This window comes from Saimiri boliviensis, chromosome 1 (genome assembly GCF_048565385.1).
Source record: "Saimiri boliviensis isolate mSaiBol1 chromosome 1, mSaiBol1.pri, whole genome shotgun sequence".
NCBI classification, from domain to species: domain Eukaryota; kingdom Metazoa; phylum Chordata; class Mammalia; order Primates; family Cebidae; genus Saimiri; species Saimiri boliviensis.
This window is the reverse complement of record NC_133449.1, coordinates 15,548,363-15,564,832: the sequence shown is the minus strand read 5'-3', so window position 1 is coordinate 15,564,832 and position 16,470 is coordinate 15,548,363.

The window sequence follows — 16,470 nt, the reverse complement described above, 5'->3', positions numbered from 1 at the left end:
GCCCCCAGCCAGTGGTCTCAGGAAAAGCCCAACAAAGGAAGGCAATGATGTGGGTGTTTTACTGGGAAGAAAGAAAAAAAAATCTGGGAAGTGGCTATTTGCATTCAAAATTGCTACATATGCAACTGGCAGGACAGGTTTTCATTCCTGGAGACTGTGGCCACCGCAAGCCCGGGGGCCCTCCCTTCCCGGCTCCTCACAGACCCCAGCTTCAGCCTGGCCCCCATGCCACACGCTTGTGCAAGCTGCCATAGTGCCACCATTAGAGTGTGCTCTGCCCAAGAGTCTGTATCGCCTTGAACCTCAGTGAGGTGGCCTCTGCCAAGGACTCCAGATGAAGATAGAAAAACGCTGTTGCTTCCTCAGTCTGCCAGCGAGTGGAAGATGGTTTGGGTTCGCTGCGGAGAGAGGCTGGGTCACAGTTCTGCTGGGAATGAGCTTCCTCTCTCGAGATGCCTTTTTGTTGCTGTTGTTGTTTGTTTGTTTGTTTGTTTGTTAAGACACAGTCTCACTCTGTCTCCCAGACTGGCGTGCAGTAGTGCCATTATGGCTCACTGCAGCCTTGAGCTCCTGGGCTCAGGCAATCCCCCCAGCTCAGCCTCCCGAGTATCCAGGACTACAGGCTCACACCACCACACCCAGCTCGTTTTTCAGTTTTTATTTTATTATTTATTTATTTATTAAGATGGGATCTTGCTATGTTGCCCAGGTTGGTCACAAACTCATGGCCTCAAGCAATCCTCCCACCTTTACCTCCCAAAGTGCTGGGATTACAAGCATGAGCGACCTCACCTGGCCATGATGCGTTTGTTAAACCATTATTCTGAGAGCTTTGCATATGGAGGGGGCTTTGCACATTTTCACACTGCTTACAGCAGCCCAAATGGACTAATACAAATGGAAAAGCAAGGCAAGCTACCAGCTTCCCAGGTGGGTTTTCATCTGTTTTCACATAATTCATTCCATTAATTAGAGTGGGAGTTTTGCAGATACGGCATCAAAGCCATACTTTCTATAGGAGGTAGTTCAAGGCCAGCACAACAAAGCGAGGAGCTGAAAGCATCAGGGTACAGGCCCTTTCGGTCACTCTGCAAGCTGGTATTCAATTTACAGAGGAGCAAGCCAATCAGAGAAACATAGTGAAGAGAGATCTTATGGCAAGCTTGAGAGAAAGCCCAGACAAGGCCTTGGTCACTTGCCCCGGTGTTGAGCTGGTGTGAATGGCAGAGCGGATCTCTCCCCCAAAGTTAGGTGGTCTTTGCTTAACAAGACCATTTTAATGCCAGGCTATTTTGGGAAAACATTTTGACAGGACCTGAAAATTCTTTTTTATTTCCAAATAAGTATGCACCTGGCACTGCGGCCCCAAACCACACTGGAACCTCGATCTGTCCCCACCCCCTGCAAGCCTCTACTCCCCACCCTGTTCCTGGTGCTCCTGCAGCTCCCATCCCTGCATCACTTTTGAGCTCCTTGCTTTGTGGAACTGGCCTTGAACTACCTCCTATAGAAACCGGGTGCTTGGATGCCATATCTGCACGACTCCCATTCTAATTTATGGAATGAATTGTGCGGAAACAGATGAAACCCCACCTGGGAAGCTGGTAGACGGCCTTACTTTTCCATTTGTCTTTGTCCATTTGAGCTGCTATAACAAGTTGCCATAGATGGGTGGCTTAAATAACAAACATTTATTTCTTACAGATCTGGAGGCTGGAAGTCCAAGATCAACATATGGACAAATCTGGCCCCTGGTGAGGGCTCTCTTCCTGGTTTGCAGACGGCCATCTTCTTGCAATGTCCTCATATGGTGGAGAGCAGAGAGAAAGCAACAAGCTCTTATGCCTCTTCTCATAAGGGCACTAATCCCATCACGATGGCCTCATTCTCATTACCTCCCCAAAGCCCAACCTCTAAATACCATCACATTGAGGAATAGGGTTTCAACATTCAAATTTTGGGGAGACAAATATTCAGTTTCTAATACTATTTTACAAGAACAATGAGGGCCAGGCGTGGTGGCTCACAGCTGTAATCCCAGTGCTTTGGGAGGCCAAGGGAGGTGGATCATGAAATCAAAAGATTGAGACCATCCTGGCTAAAATAGTGAAACTCTGTCTCTACTGAAAATACAAAAATTAGCTGGGCGTGGTGGCGTACGCCTGTGATCCCAGCTACTCAAGAGGCTGAAGCAGGAGAATTGCCTGAACCAGGGAGGCGGACGTTGTAGTGAGCCAAGATCACGCCACTGCGCTCCAGCCTGGGCAACAGAGCAAGAGTTTGTCTAAAAAATAGAAAAAGAACAATGAGTAACATTCCCTGCTGGTTAACAAAGCAGAACTACCAGGCAAATCTGACGTCTACATCAACATCTCTAAGGAATGAAGTTGAGTCTGTGATCAAATCAAAGTCAGGGCTGGGTAAAGCTCAGGCAGGGGTTTGAATCAGCAGCTAATGGAGGAAAGGATCGGGGCAGAGCGAGATGCCTATGGCACATATTTCCTTGTGATAACAAGTACTACTTGTGCAGTTTGAGGGCACACAGTCGAAAGATCCAGTGTGGTGGCTGGTGCTGGGAACCATTCGCCATGACGGAGGCATTACAGACTCCTGGGAACTAAACCTGAGAAAAGGGTCTTTGCCTGCCCAACACCATCAGCTAGAAATAGCTCCCTGCCCACACACTGGGGTTGGCGACTGTAGTTATTGTCCCGGTTCCAGGAGGTGCCATAAGAGCTGGAAACTGCCCTTCTGTGTACATTCTGAAGGAAGGAGGAGGATTTAGGGCACATTGGGAATTGACTTCAATGTAACACATTTGTACTGTGCAGGGAGGCCAATTTAGACAGGATGGGTACTTTTAAATAGAGTGAGCAAAGGCTCTGAAATGGGGAAAATGCAGAGGTGCTCAGGGAACAGTGGGGTTCCCTAATTTAACTAAAATAAAAGTTTGTGAGAAAAACATATAATGAGATGAAGTCAGTTAAAATAGGTTATGCAGGGTCTCCATCACACTCCATGGATGGAACTTAGCCCCTGGTCACCAGTAAGCCCTGTGAGGTTATTGGCAAGAAATATGCTTTGCTCGGGTCTGTATCTTAGATGACTCAGGCAGTCGAGACTTGAATGGATTAGAGTACAGAGGGAATAGAGGAAGGGAGGCTGGTGAAGCAGAGGGAGGTGACTTTTGAAGATAAGATGTTTTCTCCTTGATGCAGGATGAGATAGACTGTAAAGGGGGAAAGGAGAAAAATGTTGTTGCCTAGAGTCAGCATTCTTATCTGTAAATTTGAAATACTATTACCTAACGAATAGAATTCCTATAATTAAACAAGAATGTATGTGAAAGTGCCTAGCACAGTCCCTGGCACATAGTAGAAACTTGATATCTATTTGATAAAAGAATGGATTGATGAAAAAATGAACAGATGGAGAGACAGGTGAATGCATTGTGGTTAGACAGATGGAAGGACAGGTGAATGAATGCATGGTGGGTGGGTGGATGGATGGAGGGACAGGTTAATGAATTTATGGTGGATGGATGGGAGAGGGATAGGTGAATGCATGGTGGGTGGATGGAAAGAGGGACAGGTGAGTGCATGGTGGGTGGAGGGAGGAAAGGACAGGTGAATGCATGGTGGGTGGATGGATGGAGGGACAGGTGAATGCATGGTGGGTGGATGGATGGAGGGACAGGTGAATGCATGATGGGTGGATGGATGGAGGGACAGGTGAATGCATGGTGGGTGGATGGATGGAGGGACAGGTGAATTTATGGTTGGTGGATGGATGGAGGGACAGGTGAATGCATGATGGGTGGATGGATGGAGGGACAGGTTAATGCATGATGGGTGGATGGATGGAGGGACAGGTGAATGCATGGTGGGTGGATGGATGGAGGGACAGGTGAATGCATAGTGGGTGGATGGATGGAGGGACAGGTGAATTTATGGTTGGTGGATGGATGGAGGGACAGGTGAATGCATGGTGGGTGGATGGATGGAGGGACAGGCGAATGCAGGGTAAATGAGTGAATGAATAAGCAGATTGACAAATGAGACAAGGGAGGGAGGTACAGGTGGTCAATTGTTGAGTACATTCTTCCAGATTCTGTTCAAATGGGACCTCCTCCAAGAAGCCTCCCAGGACCTCAACTTACCCTTCTCCCCAACCCAATGTGACCAATTTTACATTTCCCCATAATAAAAGGATTCCTTCCTCCCTTAAACTGCCTTGGAAACATTGCTGTGGTCACTCCACTCTGCCATCACTTCATCTTAACTCTAAACAATGATTTCGTTTAGTGACACCACCTCCCTTCCCCAACACAGGCCTGGGCAAACACCTGCAGTTTGGGTTTTTAGAAGGGCGATTTGCTACTGATGATTTGATTTCATCCCAGGACTTGACCGCACATGCAACCTGTAACCTTGAACAAATACACTTAACTTCGCCAGGACTCTCCTCCCTCACTTATAAAACACACAGCTACATCTCAGGCAGAAGGTAGGAGATGCCCCCAGGGTTCCTCCGGGAGGGGCACACGGGAGCCTTGCAAAAGGAAGGCCTAGAGAGAGAATGGTCCCCACCTCATGGCGAAAGTGGCTTGGAAAGCCGTAGCCATCTCCCTCCCTCCCAGACAGGAAGTGCAGGGCCCCAGGGGAGCTGGGCTTTTGCCCAACTAGAGCTCACACTCACCTGGCTCCACATCCATAACTCACAGGACTGCGATGCCCTAGAACAGAGCAGATCCTTTAGAGGCACAAGAGGGCTCTGACACCCTCACAGAAGAGAAAGCAGCCGTCTCTGAGATGCCACCAGCAATGAGTCAGTGAGATTGAGATTCCTTTTCTCTCCCTAAATCCCATCTGGGAGTGAGAATTTTAAGATGGGATTCAACAGAGCGTGGAAACGAGCCTAAAAGAATTTCCCCCAGCAGTTTAGAAGAGTCTCTGAGTTTGTTTTGTAAATTTTTGGAGGTGGGGGGGTTGGTTTTAAATAACTTTCTCTGAAAAGATCCCCTGATTCAATGTTGAAACTAGAAATTTAGACACAGACGAGATCATTAGGTCCAAACTCTCTCCCACTGCAAGAATACCCTCTGCCATCCCCCGACCTCCCAACCCCCACCCCCTCCACATACACACACACACACACACACACACACACACACACGCTCTTCCTGCCTTCTGGTCTCCTGAATCCTTTCTGGGAAGGAGAGATGCCTGCCTTCCCTGTGGGACTCTACTAGGCACTTCTGAATATTAAGAAGTTCTTCCTCTGCTTAGGACCCTGCCACACAGATGAAGCCTCTGCCCACTGGAACCCTTCTGACCACAGGAATCTTTCCCTCTTCCCGACAGGAAAACTCATTTGGACCCTAACATGACACCTGGCACTGTCCACTTGCTTTCCCCTTGCAAATGTAGCTTCTCCTCTGACCTGACTTCTGGGCTCCTTGAGGGAAGGGCCTGCTCGCTCAGCCATCTCTGTTCCCTATTGTTCTCGCCCAGGGCCTGGTGCAGAGAAGGTGCTCATTCATTCTTTAAGCAAAACTTTTCTGAGTTCCTACTATGTATCAGGCCCCAGGGACACAGCGATGAATCTCTCACTTCCTTCAAGGAGCTCAATCTAGCCCCAAAACATTTGTTGATTGAGTGATTTTAACTTGAGGCTCAGTTAAGCTAAAAATAAAAAGTCCATGGGGTGACATTCCGTAAGGACACTTCCAGACTCCGTAAGAGGACAGTACAGCATCAGGCTCCTGGTGGGAAAGCGGGGCTCCTGTGGACACCAGGAAGATGTAGTCCCACTCGTCTTTCACGGTGAGGCCCACTTGACTTCTCTGGAGACATGATTCTGAGCAGGAGGACAGAATCCACGGTTGTTTTAATGGAGATTTAAGAACCTCAGTTTATGGCTGAATGTGGTGACTCATGTCTGTAATCCTAGCATTTTGGGAGGCCAAGGTGGGTGCAACACGAGGTCAGGAGTTCGAGACCAGCCTGACCAACATGGTGAAACCCTCGTCTCTAATAAAAATACAAAAATTAGCCAAGCGTGGTGCTGCACGCCTGTAATCTCAGCTACTCAGAAGGCTGAGGCAGGAGAATCGCTTGAACCTGGGAGGCGGAGGTTGCGGTGAGCCAAGAGTGCACCATTGCACTCCACCTGGGCAACAGAGTGAGACTCAGTCTGAAAAAAAAAAGAACCTCAGTTTACAATCTGTGAGCAAATCACTTAACTCCTCTAAGCCTGTTTCCTGACTTTAAAAGGAGCTAAAATCTTACCTCTGAAGGATTTTACCGTAAGGATTAAATTAGATAATATGTGTCTCACATGCAGCTCATCAAATGTGCTCAGAGTAGCAGTTGTCATGAGCCTTGGTGGTTGAACCTATGATCAGAGAAGCAGAGTTGAAAAGGCAGCTCCTTTTCCCAGGACCATGCGTGGGCTACAGTGGGTATGGCCTCGGGGCATACTGAGGCCCCAGGCAGGAGGCAGGAAGATTGTGCTGGATCCTGTAAAACTCAGAGGAGCCACAGCTTAGCTTTCTGGCTGGGAAACTTGGGCACAGCCATGTCACATCCAACACTGAGCCAGCCCAGACTCATCTGCCTCCAAAGCAAAAGAGGATTCCTTGTTCCACCAGAAGAGTGACCTTTGGTTATAAACAGTCTCTGTGTTTAGAACTCTGGTGCATTCTATAGAGACAAGAAGAGATCTTACGTAGGGACAGCAAGGCCAGGGCTGCTCTGGCCCCCGGCACATCTCTCCTTCCCACAGTGAGGCAGGCCGTGTACCCCGCGTGTCTGACCCATTAGCTGATCATGACTCCTTTCTTCTGAGTAAGTCCACATAGGGCAACGTGGCCTTCGCAGGCAAGGGCAATGACTGAACACAGGAAGAAGAAAAGAAAGGACTGCCACTGTGCAATGTGATTCCTGAGAGACATCATTTTTAGAAACAGAAAGCAACATGGGACATGTGCCCCTGTCACGTGCGTGCGTGTGTGTGTGTGTGTGTGTGTGCACGTGTATGTCTAGAAGGAAAGAATGACACTGGAGTTCTAGATTCAGATCAGCCATAATGCCTGGGATGAGTCGGTCAATCTCTCTGGGCCACACCTAAAAATATAAGAGGTTGAACAAGACAATCTCTTCGCTTCTATTGCTGTATTTAACCGGGATCATATGGGTATGTGGTGCTAACACAGCTAATCCGTGCAATACGGATGTACACACTCTTAATCCTCGGTCTAATTTCACAGTCTGAAATCACCATGCTTTCTGGCATGGTTAAGCCATGCACTTTTTTCCAGCATTTCACATAAGAGAGAATTTACCGTATTTCTCATATATGGAGGAGTGATTTTTTTTTTTTTTTTTTTTTTTTTTTTTTTTTTGAGACTGAGTTTTGCTCTTGTTACCCAGGCTGGAGTGCAATGGCGCGATCTCGGCTCACCGCAACCTCCGCCTCCTGGGTTCAGGCAATTCTCCTGCCTCAGCCTCCTGAGTAGCTGGGATTATAGGCACGCACCACCATGCCCAGCTAATTTTTTGTATTTTTATTAGAGACGGGGTTTCACCATGTTGACCATGGTTGGTCTCGATCTCTCGACCTCGTGATCCACCCGCCTCGGCCTCCCAAAGTGCTGGGATTACAGGCTTGAGCCACCGCGCCCGGCCTGATTTTTTTTTTTTAAACAGATTCTCACTCTGTCGCCCAGGCTAGAATGCAGTGGTGTGATCTCGGCTCACTGCAACATCCACTTCCTGGATTGAAGTGATTTTCCTGCCTACGCCTCTCAAGAAGCTGGTATTACAGGTGCCTGCCACCATGCCTGGCTAATTTTTGTATCTGGTTGATACAAAACATGATTAGGTTTCACCATGTTGGCCAGGCTGGTCTTGAACTCCTGACCTTAAGTGATCTGCCTGGAAGGAATGATTTTCAAGAAACCAAAAGGGAAAGAAAGAAGAGAGGAGGGCGGCTTGTTTTGGCGGCTCACGCCTGTAATACCAGCACTTTGGGAAAACAGGGTGGCGGGGGGGTTTGAACTCAAGAATTTGTGACCAGCCTGAGGAAAATGAAAAACAAAACAGAGTATGGCAATACACAACGCAGCATGGAAAGCATCTTTACAAAAAAATACCAAAAGGGAGAAAAATAACCAGGTGTAGTGGCATGCACTGATAGTACCAGCTTCTTGGGAGGCTGAGGTGAGAGTCACCTGAGCAGTGATTGCACTGCAGAGTGAGATCCTGTCTCAAGAAGAAGAAAGAAGGCCAGGCGCGGTGGCTCAAGCCTGTAATCCCAGCACTTTGGGAGGCCGAGGCGGGTGGATCACAAGGTCGAGAGACCGAGACCAACCTGGTCAACATGGTGAAACCCCGTCTCTACTAAAAATACAAAACATTAGCTGGGCATGGTGGCATGTGCCTGTAATCCCAGCTACTCGGGAGGCTGAGGCAGGAGAATTGCCTGAACCCAGGAGGCAGAGGTTGTGGTGAGCCGAGATCGCACTATTGCACTCCAGCCTGGGTAACAAGAGCGAAACTCCGTCTCAAAAAAAAAAAAAAAAAAGAAGAAGAAGAAGAAAGAAGAAAAAAGGAAGAAGAAGAGGAAGAGGAGGAAAAGGAAGAAGCGAAAGAAGAGGAAGAAGAAGAGGAGGAAGAAGGAGGAGGAGGAGGAGGAAGAGGAGGAAAGGAGGAAGAGGAGGGAAGAAGAAGGAGGAGGAGATAGAGAAGGAGAGGAGAGGAAGAAGAAGAGGAAAATACAAGTAGGGGTCACCCTGTGAGTGAGGTAGACCCTTCCGGCCCGAAACAGAAAGCTGATGGAGTAGCATGTCTGGAGCACCAAAACAGTGGAGATGAAATTCACAAACACATGTGGGAGTCCCTGAGGCCAAAGGCTGCTCCCTTCACAACTTTCTAGAGAGCCCAAGAGGGAAACTCAACTATTCAGAGGACCAACGTGCCACCAACTAATTGGATGCATTGAACACTAGCCCTTTCATTCCTTCCAGCTTCAGTTTCGCCATAAATTCAACAAATATTTGTTGAGCCCATCCTATGTTAGAAGCGTGGCACTAGACTGCTGGGGATTAAATGGTAAAGCAGGGCCTTGTCCTCAAATGTCTCACAATCCAGTGGAAGAATGGTGATGGAAATGGACCTTTTCAGTTTATTCCCAGTGACATTCTAAACAGCTATGAGTCAGGTCCCTTCAGTCGTCCTGGTGCTCACTGCTCTCACTGCACTCCTGGCCAGTCAACTTCTCACCATCTGAATCCCAAGGACAGGATTACAGAGTAGAGAGGGGTAAGGAGGGGGCAGAGGGGCTAGGGAGAATCCCCAGTTCACAAGGCAGCTCACAAGCCCAGGGTGTTCAGAAGATGTTCTCTTTCTTCCAGAACAATCCATCCTGGCCAGGCTGGCCTCCAGAGACATGGACCCTGGCATTGTCTTCTTCGTGCCTGCCCTCTAGTCTTTGTTCCCACCTCACCTTCCCTGGATGCAGCCTCACTTGATTTCGTGGGATGCAGCTCCCATCCTCACCACACAGTGACAGCCACACTGTTCCACTGACTCCACCATAACCCTCTTGCTTTGACCCACTCTCCACATGTCCTCCAGCTCTGGACTCCCCCAGCCCCTGATGCCATTAACTTGATAATGTCCCTCCAGGTCTACCCAAATCCTCATATTCCAAGATTTCTAGCTAGGTTTCCCCAGCCTCGCAGACAATCGTAGTAAACAGTTATACAGCATCCAGCTGTGCCAGGCATTGTTTTAGCCATTTTGCAAGTATTAACTCATTCTGACTTCATGATAATCCTAAAAGAGGGATACTATACTTACCCACACTTTATAAACAAGAAATGCTGGGCCTAAAAAGTTAAGTCACTTGCCCAAGGTGACACATCTGGTTAGGGACAGAAGGAAGATTCAGCCCCATGCAATGTGGCTTCATACTATTAACCACTACCCTCTGTAACGTGCCACCACCACACCACCCCTGGTCCACCACTCACACACACATTCACACGCACAACATACTTACACCCACACACACACACACACACACACAAAATACAACACACACAAACACAACACTCACACACACACAAAATACAACACACACACATACACACACACAAAAATGCAACACACACACACACAAAATGCAAATACACACACATACACATACACACACACACAATGCAAATACACACACACACACACACACACACACACACACATACACACACACGTTTGTGGTCTCTGCAGTCTGACCTTTCTACCAATCCAAACGCTCCCCATTCTTGAAGGCCCAATTCGTTTGCTTCTTCCTGTAAGCCTTTCCCAATCACCCCTCCTGACGGCTCTCTCTGAAGCATCTTCCGCAACTTTTTCCACTCTTACCAGGGGGCATTTAACCCTATGTATGTTAACCCCAGCTACATTATTAGCGCCCGGCAGGAGACATCATTTCACCCATCCTGGGATCGAGTCAATGCCGAGCCCTCTGCTCTGGCAGTTACAGTGCACTCCAGGTGCCAAGGGCCTCAGTGATGAACTGATGGTTTTTCTATCAAGCACTCGCTTTCTTTCATTCTCACCCTGATGAGCTCCCCAAACAAAAAACAACAAAAACACTTCAGTTGGTGCCTTTTACTCGGTTCCTTGGAAGATTGTGAATACGCTACCCATTTTCTTTATATAGTCGATTCTCATTATTGAAGACTTTGTTTTTGCAACTTCATCTACTCACTGAAAAGTATTTATAACCCCAAAATCAATACTCACATGTTTTCAAGGTCATTCATGAGCACGTGCAGAGCAGTGAAAATCTTGACTCATTCCACGCCTGTGTTCCCAGCCAAGATGGAACAAGGCGAGCTGCCTTTCTGTTTCAGCCCTCACATTATTCACAAGCGTCTTCTAAGAGTTCTGTCTAGCTTCATGTTTTTCATGTTTTTGTGCTTTTTCTGGTGGTGACGTCACTGTTTGAAATGGCCCCTGAGCTAGCACTGAAGCTCTGTCTAGTGATCTCAAGCACAAGGAGACTGTGATGTGGCTGCTGAGGCATGAATTACAGTGCTGCTGACCATGAGCTCCATGTGAATGAATCAATAATGTATATTAAACAAGGTGTTCCTCAACAGAAACACATGTAAAACAAGGTTCATATTGATCAGTTAACAAAAATGTCTGACCTGAGGCTCACAGGAACCTAATTGCGTATTTCCCCTAGGAACAATGGTTCGGTATTTGCTAATTCAGTGTTCATAGCAACTGCATAGATGTAACTATCATGAATAACGAGAATGGGAAGAACTGACCGTGTCTACGTACGTAAGTACACAAATACACACACACGCACATACATACATATATATAGGGACATACACATGAATAGGCAGTCACAAGTCACTTAACAGGAATATATTCTAAGAAATTTATCCTTAGATGATGTTGTTCTGGGAACATCATAGAATACACCTACAGAAACACACCTAGGCTACACAATAATAGTCTGTATACCGTGTAACTGTACCAAATACGCTAGGCAACTAGAACACAATGCTAAGTGTTTGTGTATCTAAATATATCTAAACATAGTAAAGGGCCAGGTATGGTGGCTCACGCCTGCAATACCAGCACTTTGGGAAGCCGAGGTGGGTGGATCAACTGAGGTCAGGAGTTCAAGACCAGCTTGGCCAACATGATGAAACCCTGTCTCTACTAAAAACACAAAAAATTAGCCAGGCCTGATGGCAGGCACCTGTAATCCCAGCTACTGGGAAGGCTGAGGCAGGAGGACCACTTGAACCTGGGAGGCGGAGGTTGCCGTAAGCAGAGATCACTGCACTCCAGCCTGGGCAACAAGAGCAAAACTCCATCTCTAAAAAAACAATAAAATAAAATAAAAATAAAAATAGTAAAGATACAGTAGAAACATGGTATTAAAAATTAAAAATGGCTGGACACTGGCTCACATCTGTAATCCTAGCTCTTTGGGAGGCTGAGGCAGGCAGATCACATGAGGTCAGGAGTTCGAGACTAGCCTGGCCAACATGGGGAAACCCTGTCTCTACTACAAATACAAAAATTAGCTGAGATTGGTGGCACATGCCTGTAATTCCAGCTACTTGAGAGGCTGAGGCAGGAGAAGCTCTTGAAACCAGGATGCAGAGGTTGCAGTGAGCCAAGATCACACTACTACCCTCCAACCTGGCAACAGAATGAGGCTCTGTCTCAAAAATAAAATAAAGATACACCTGAATAGGGCGGCTCCATCATAATCTTATGGGACCATTCTCATATATGCAGACCTTTGCTGACCAAAGCATCATGATGCAACACATGACTGTGAATATACATACACAAATTTCTTTCCTATCAATAACGAGTTTCTTTGGGCCTTTTAAAAAAATTATTTTGTGTGAGTTATCAATAAAAAGACAGTGACTAAATCCAAACAAACTCATCTCCTAACTTCAAGTGAGTTTTACAGTCTCATATGAGGTTGAGCACATGGAGCCAGCTGTGAAGCAAATGAAGCCCAGGACTGCCTGCCTGCACTGGGAGCCCCTCCCTGGGAAACCTCAGGACAGCGCGTTCTTGGCAGAGTCCTCGCACGCTCTGCCCAGGCTGCCAGCTCCCAAGAAAAGGGCTTGGTTCCCTTCCTTACAGAGTCCTCAGGTACCCAATTGATCTAATTGCTAGGAAACATGCCTAATCAGGGAATGGCAGAAGAATTCCATGGTGATGCATGCCAAGTGTCACCCGATCCTTTTCCAGCAAGAATTCTCTCAAAGCTGTTCTGAAAGCATGAGTTTGACGTTCAAAAACTCGAGCCAAAGCGATCCTCTGACTTGCCTAAATAACCCTTTGCAGATGAACCACCTCACTCCCGGGGCTTTCTCACTGATGGTTTGCCTGGGTCCTTAGTGCTGCAATTTCATTCCTCCCTACTCAATCTGTTCTCAGTCTGCAAAAACAAAGCCTGACTCTCCACCGAATGACACTGACTCTTGTCCTCTAGCACTGCGATGAGATGACCCCTGGGGCTGACCTTCTTTAGCTTCAGTGATCCCATTTGTTGAACTTTTCCTCCTCCAGACTATATTGTTGCCCTCATATCCATTTCCCAGTGCCATGTTGGACTCTCTAGAGGAAGAATGCAAAAAAATGCTTCCCCTTGTTGAGAGTCTTATGACATCTATCTCTTCTAATTTTATCCAGGGAAGCCGGGCACATGCCAAGCCCTCTTTTGCAGGAAAGGAGAGCTCACTCAGCTCATTTCTTAATTTGGCTTCACCATGCTTAATTCGTGATCTGTTCTGAGACTCAGGAGAAGCTCTGACGTTGCGATTAGGTACCTATAATGAACGTTATATTAGGATAATATATTCCATTCTAGAGACCCCAGGTAAAAGGAGTGCTCATCATTATCCATATTCTTTCTGTACTTAAGACTCAGGCATTCAGAAACTGTCACAATAAAAGGGGAGCTGAGCCAGTTTCTCTTCCTAATTAATCTATTAAATGCTCTCTTTCCCTGTCTCCATCTTTCTCCTCCACTTCCACCACACCGAGGACTCTTCGATTAATTCAGGACACTTTGAGGCATTATTCTAGGTTGTCTCTTCCAGGTGTAATTTACTGTAATCACCTCGGAAAATGAAAGCCATTTTGCCGAGGCCAGGGAGTAGGCAGACGCTAATTTACATCCCACATTTCAAGTCCTAAATTACTCCCTGGTTCCCCAGAGGTCAAATGAGAGCAACGGTTGTCACTTTGCTTCTGTTACACACATGGCTCTTTAGCACACGGATGGCTGCCCCAAGCCAAGGTAGCATTTGATCCCAGCTTTCTTCCCGGTCCCCGGGATGATGGAAAACATCCACGGTTTGGTCACAATTGGATAAACATTAAGTAGTGAATGTGTGATATCACTGAGATGAATCACCATGTGGTGGAGTGACCAAAATCTGGCACAGGAAGAAACAGTTGAAGATCTAGGCCATTTTGCCTGGAGAAAAGAAAATTCAGGGAAGTCGGGAACATGGCCTCCAGAAGCCTGGGGAATCTCATGTGGAAGAGAGGTTAGTCAGGCTGTGTAGCCTCAAAGGGCAATCAGAAGCAGTGAGTGGAAGCCACAGAGAAAAAAATCTCTGTGCACAAGGTCACCTAGACTTCCCAATGTGGATGACAAGCATACACGTGGCTGCCACTTGCTGAGATCTTACCATGTACCGGGTGACTTCCTGGTCCCTGGGCATAGGAGTTCCTCTTCATCCTCACAGTAACTCAGCAACATTTCATAGCCGCAAAAACAGGCTGAGGGGTCCACCATCCTGTGCAAGGTCACACAGTAGCAGGGAAGGTCAAGATTTGAATTCAGATCTACCTGACTCCACAGCTGTGTGTTTGAAGGAGCTACTTCCCTAGCCATGCAGCGGCCCTACCATAGCAGGTATGCAAGGAGCTCACGGGCTGCTGACGAGGGGATCCCGAGAAGGGACGGGTGCGAGAACCAAGGACCTCTGGGGACACTCCCTTCCCTAGATTCCGCCGCTCAGATGTTACCAAGTGCAAACCTCCAGGAAGAGAATACACACGTATTTATGTTGAAATCATATCAACAGCAATTGTGCATGAGGTGTCTGTGTGTCTGTAATGCGTTAGGTAGTAAGATACACATGTAACGTCACTCATGTCTCAACCTCCACTCAACCCTGCCGGCTAGTTTAAATCACACACATGGCTCAAAGGGACCAGGTGACTTGGCAAGGCCACACAGCCAGGCACTGAGAGAACAGCTCCAAATCTACCAGAATTCTGGATCACCTCACTGTCTCCCTGAGCAGGTGTTCATACCATGAGAAGCAGATAGTGCTCTAAGTAAGGGCGCAGACTCTGGAGCAGGACCTGGAATCTAACCCTGGCTGCAGGCCTACGTGCTGTGTGACCTTTCCGAAGCAACTTCGCCTCTCTGTGTAAAATGGAAATGGTTGCGAGGAGGAACTGAGTTAAAGCATTTAGATCCTTGCCTGGCACATGCAAGTGTGACTTATATTTTATTCTGATCTGAGTAGATTTCAGCTGCTCCGGGGTAACTCTGGAGACCGCGGTAAACGAGGCCACCCACCTCTCCTTGCCCTGTCTCTGCTGGAGATGGAACCAAAAGACCACAGTCCCTCTGGCCGTGAGATGCTCTGCAGACTGGGGGGGACTTTTCTCAGCAACTTTATGTTTCTGCTGGAACTTCCCTAGAGGTTGATTGCCCGTCCAACCTCCTGTTTTCACGAGCAGCTGGCCGGCTCTGCAGAGGTCGCCCGGGAGCCACAAGGGACATCTCTGGGCCCCACTGAACCTCTCACTGAGATGAAGAGATGACCCAAGGCTTCCCAGCAATGGGGCAGCCAGTGAAATAACAGCATGCAAGGTCTTACCTGTTTTGTGCCAAGCGAGAGACAGATCAGCTGCCCAGTTTGGGTAGCAGAAGAAAGAATATGATGAGTTAAAAACAGATGAAATTGTTCATTAAAAATACTAAGCAGCTCTGAGCATCTGTCCATTTTTGCTCTGGCCTAGATATTCCTTGTAGTTGGGTGGGATAAAGGGAATAATTTGCAGAAAGGGTTCAAGCATACACTCATAGATCCCCAGGCCTGGAAGAAGGATACAAATGCCTGTGGAGCCCCACTTTGTGGGAGCATCTCCAGGCATTATCTCACGCAGTCAGCAAAATGAAGATGAGGAGGCTACAGCTCAGACAGGGAAGGCCCTCTCCTCTCTAGGTCACACAGATGAAACAGGGAGGGACCAGAATGTGAATCTCACTCGATCTGCTTCCACTCTCACTCACTACGACAGGCTTGGTGCCACCCACTCCACTGTACTTGCCCAAGAATGTCAGTTTTAACAAAGACCCATTTTGGCTGCTTTTCCACTCATCAGGAGCTTTTAGTCACGTAAATGGCTGCATGCTCTTTCACGGGTGCTGCTGCTGAACCAGGAGAGTAGAAGTGTCCAAGCCAGGGCCTCGAGAAATCCAGCTGACTTCGGGGGGGCTGAGGTCCACCCAGGGTCGCCAGCATCAGGAAGGAGACAGCTTTGCAGTGACTCCACCTGCTATGCGCTGGGAGGCACTGGCTGACTCCAAAGCACGCAGCGATTTCAGCTTGGCCCACGGCAGCAAACAGCTGTGCCGATGCCCGTCCTAATGAGAATAAGGCAAGGCCTGCCTGTAATCCACTGCTCTGCAAAAACCAATCATTCCTCCTCATTACAGAGCGAAGAAATGCCTCTCAAGGCTCCTTCTCCTCATTACAAACAAAATAAAACAAATCCTTCCTATGGATTTCATTTGCCATTTAATGCAACCTAATGATTTCCAATTGAAACCATATTTGTATTTGTATCGACTTATTAATAGCACACCCATTTTCCACAC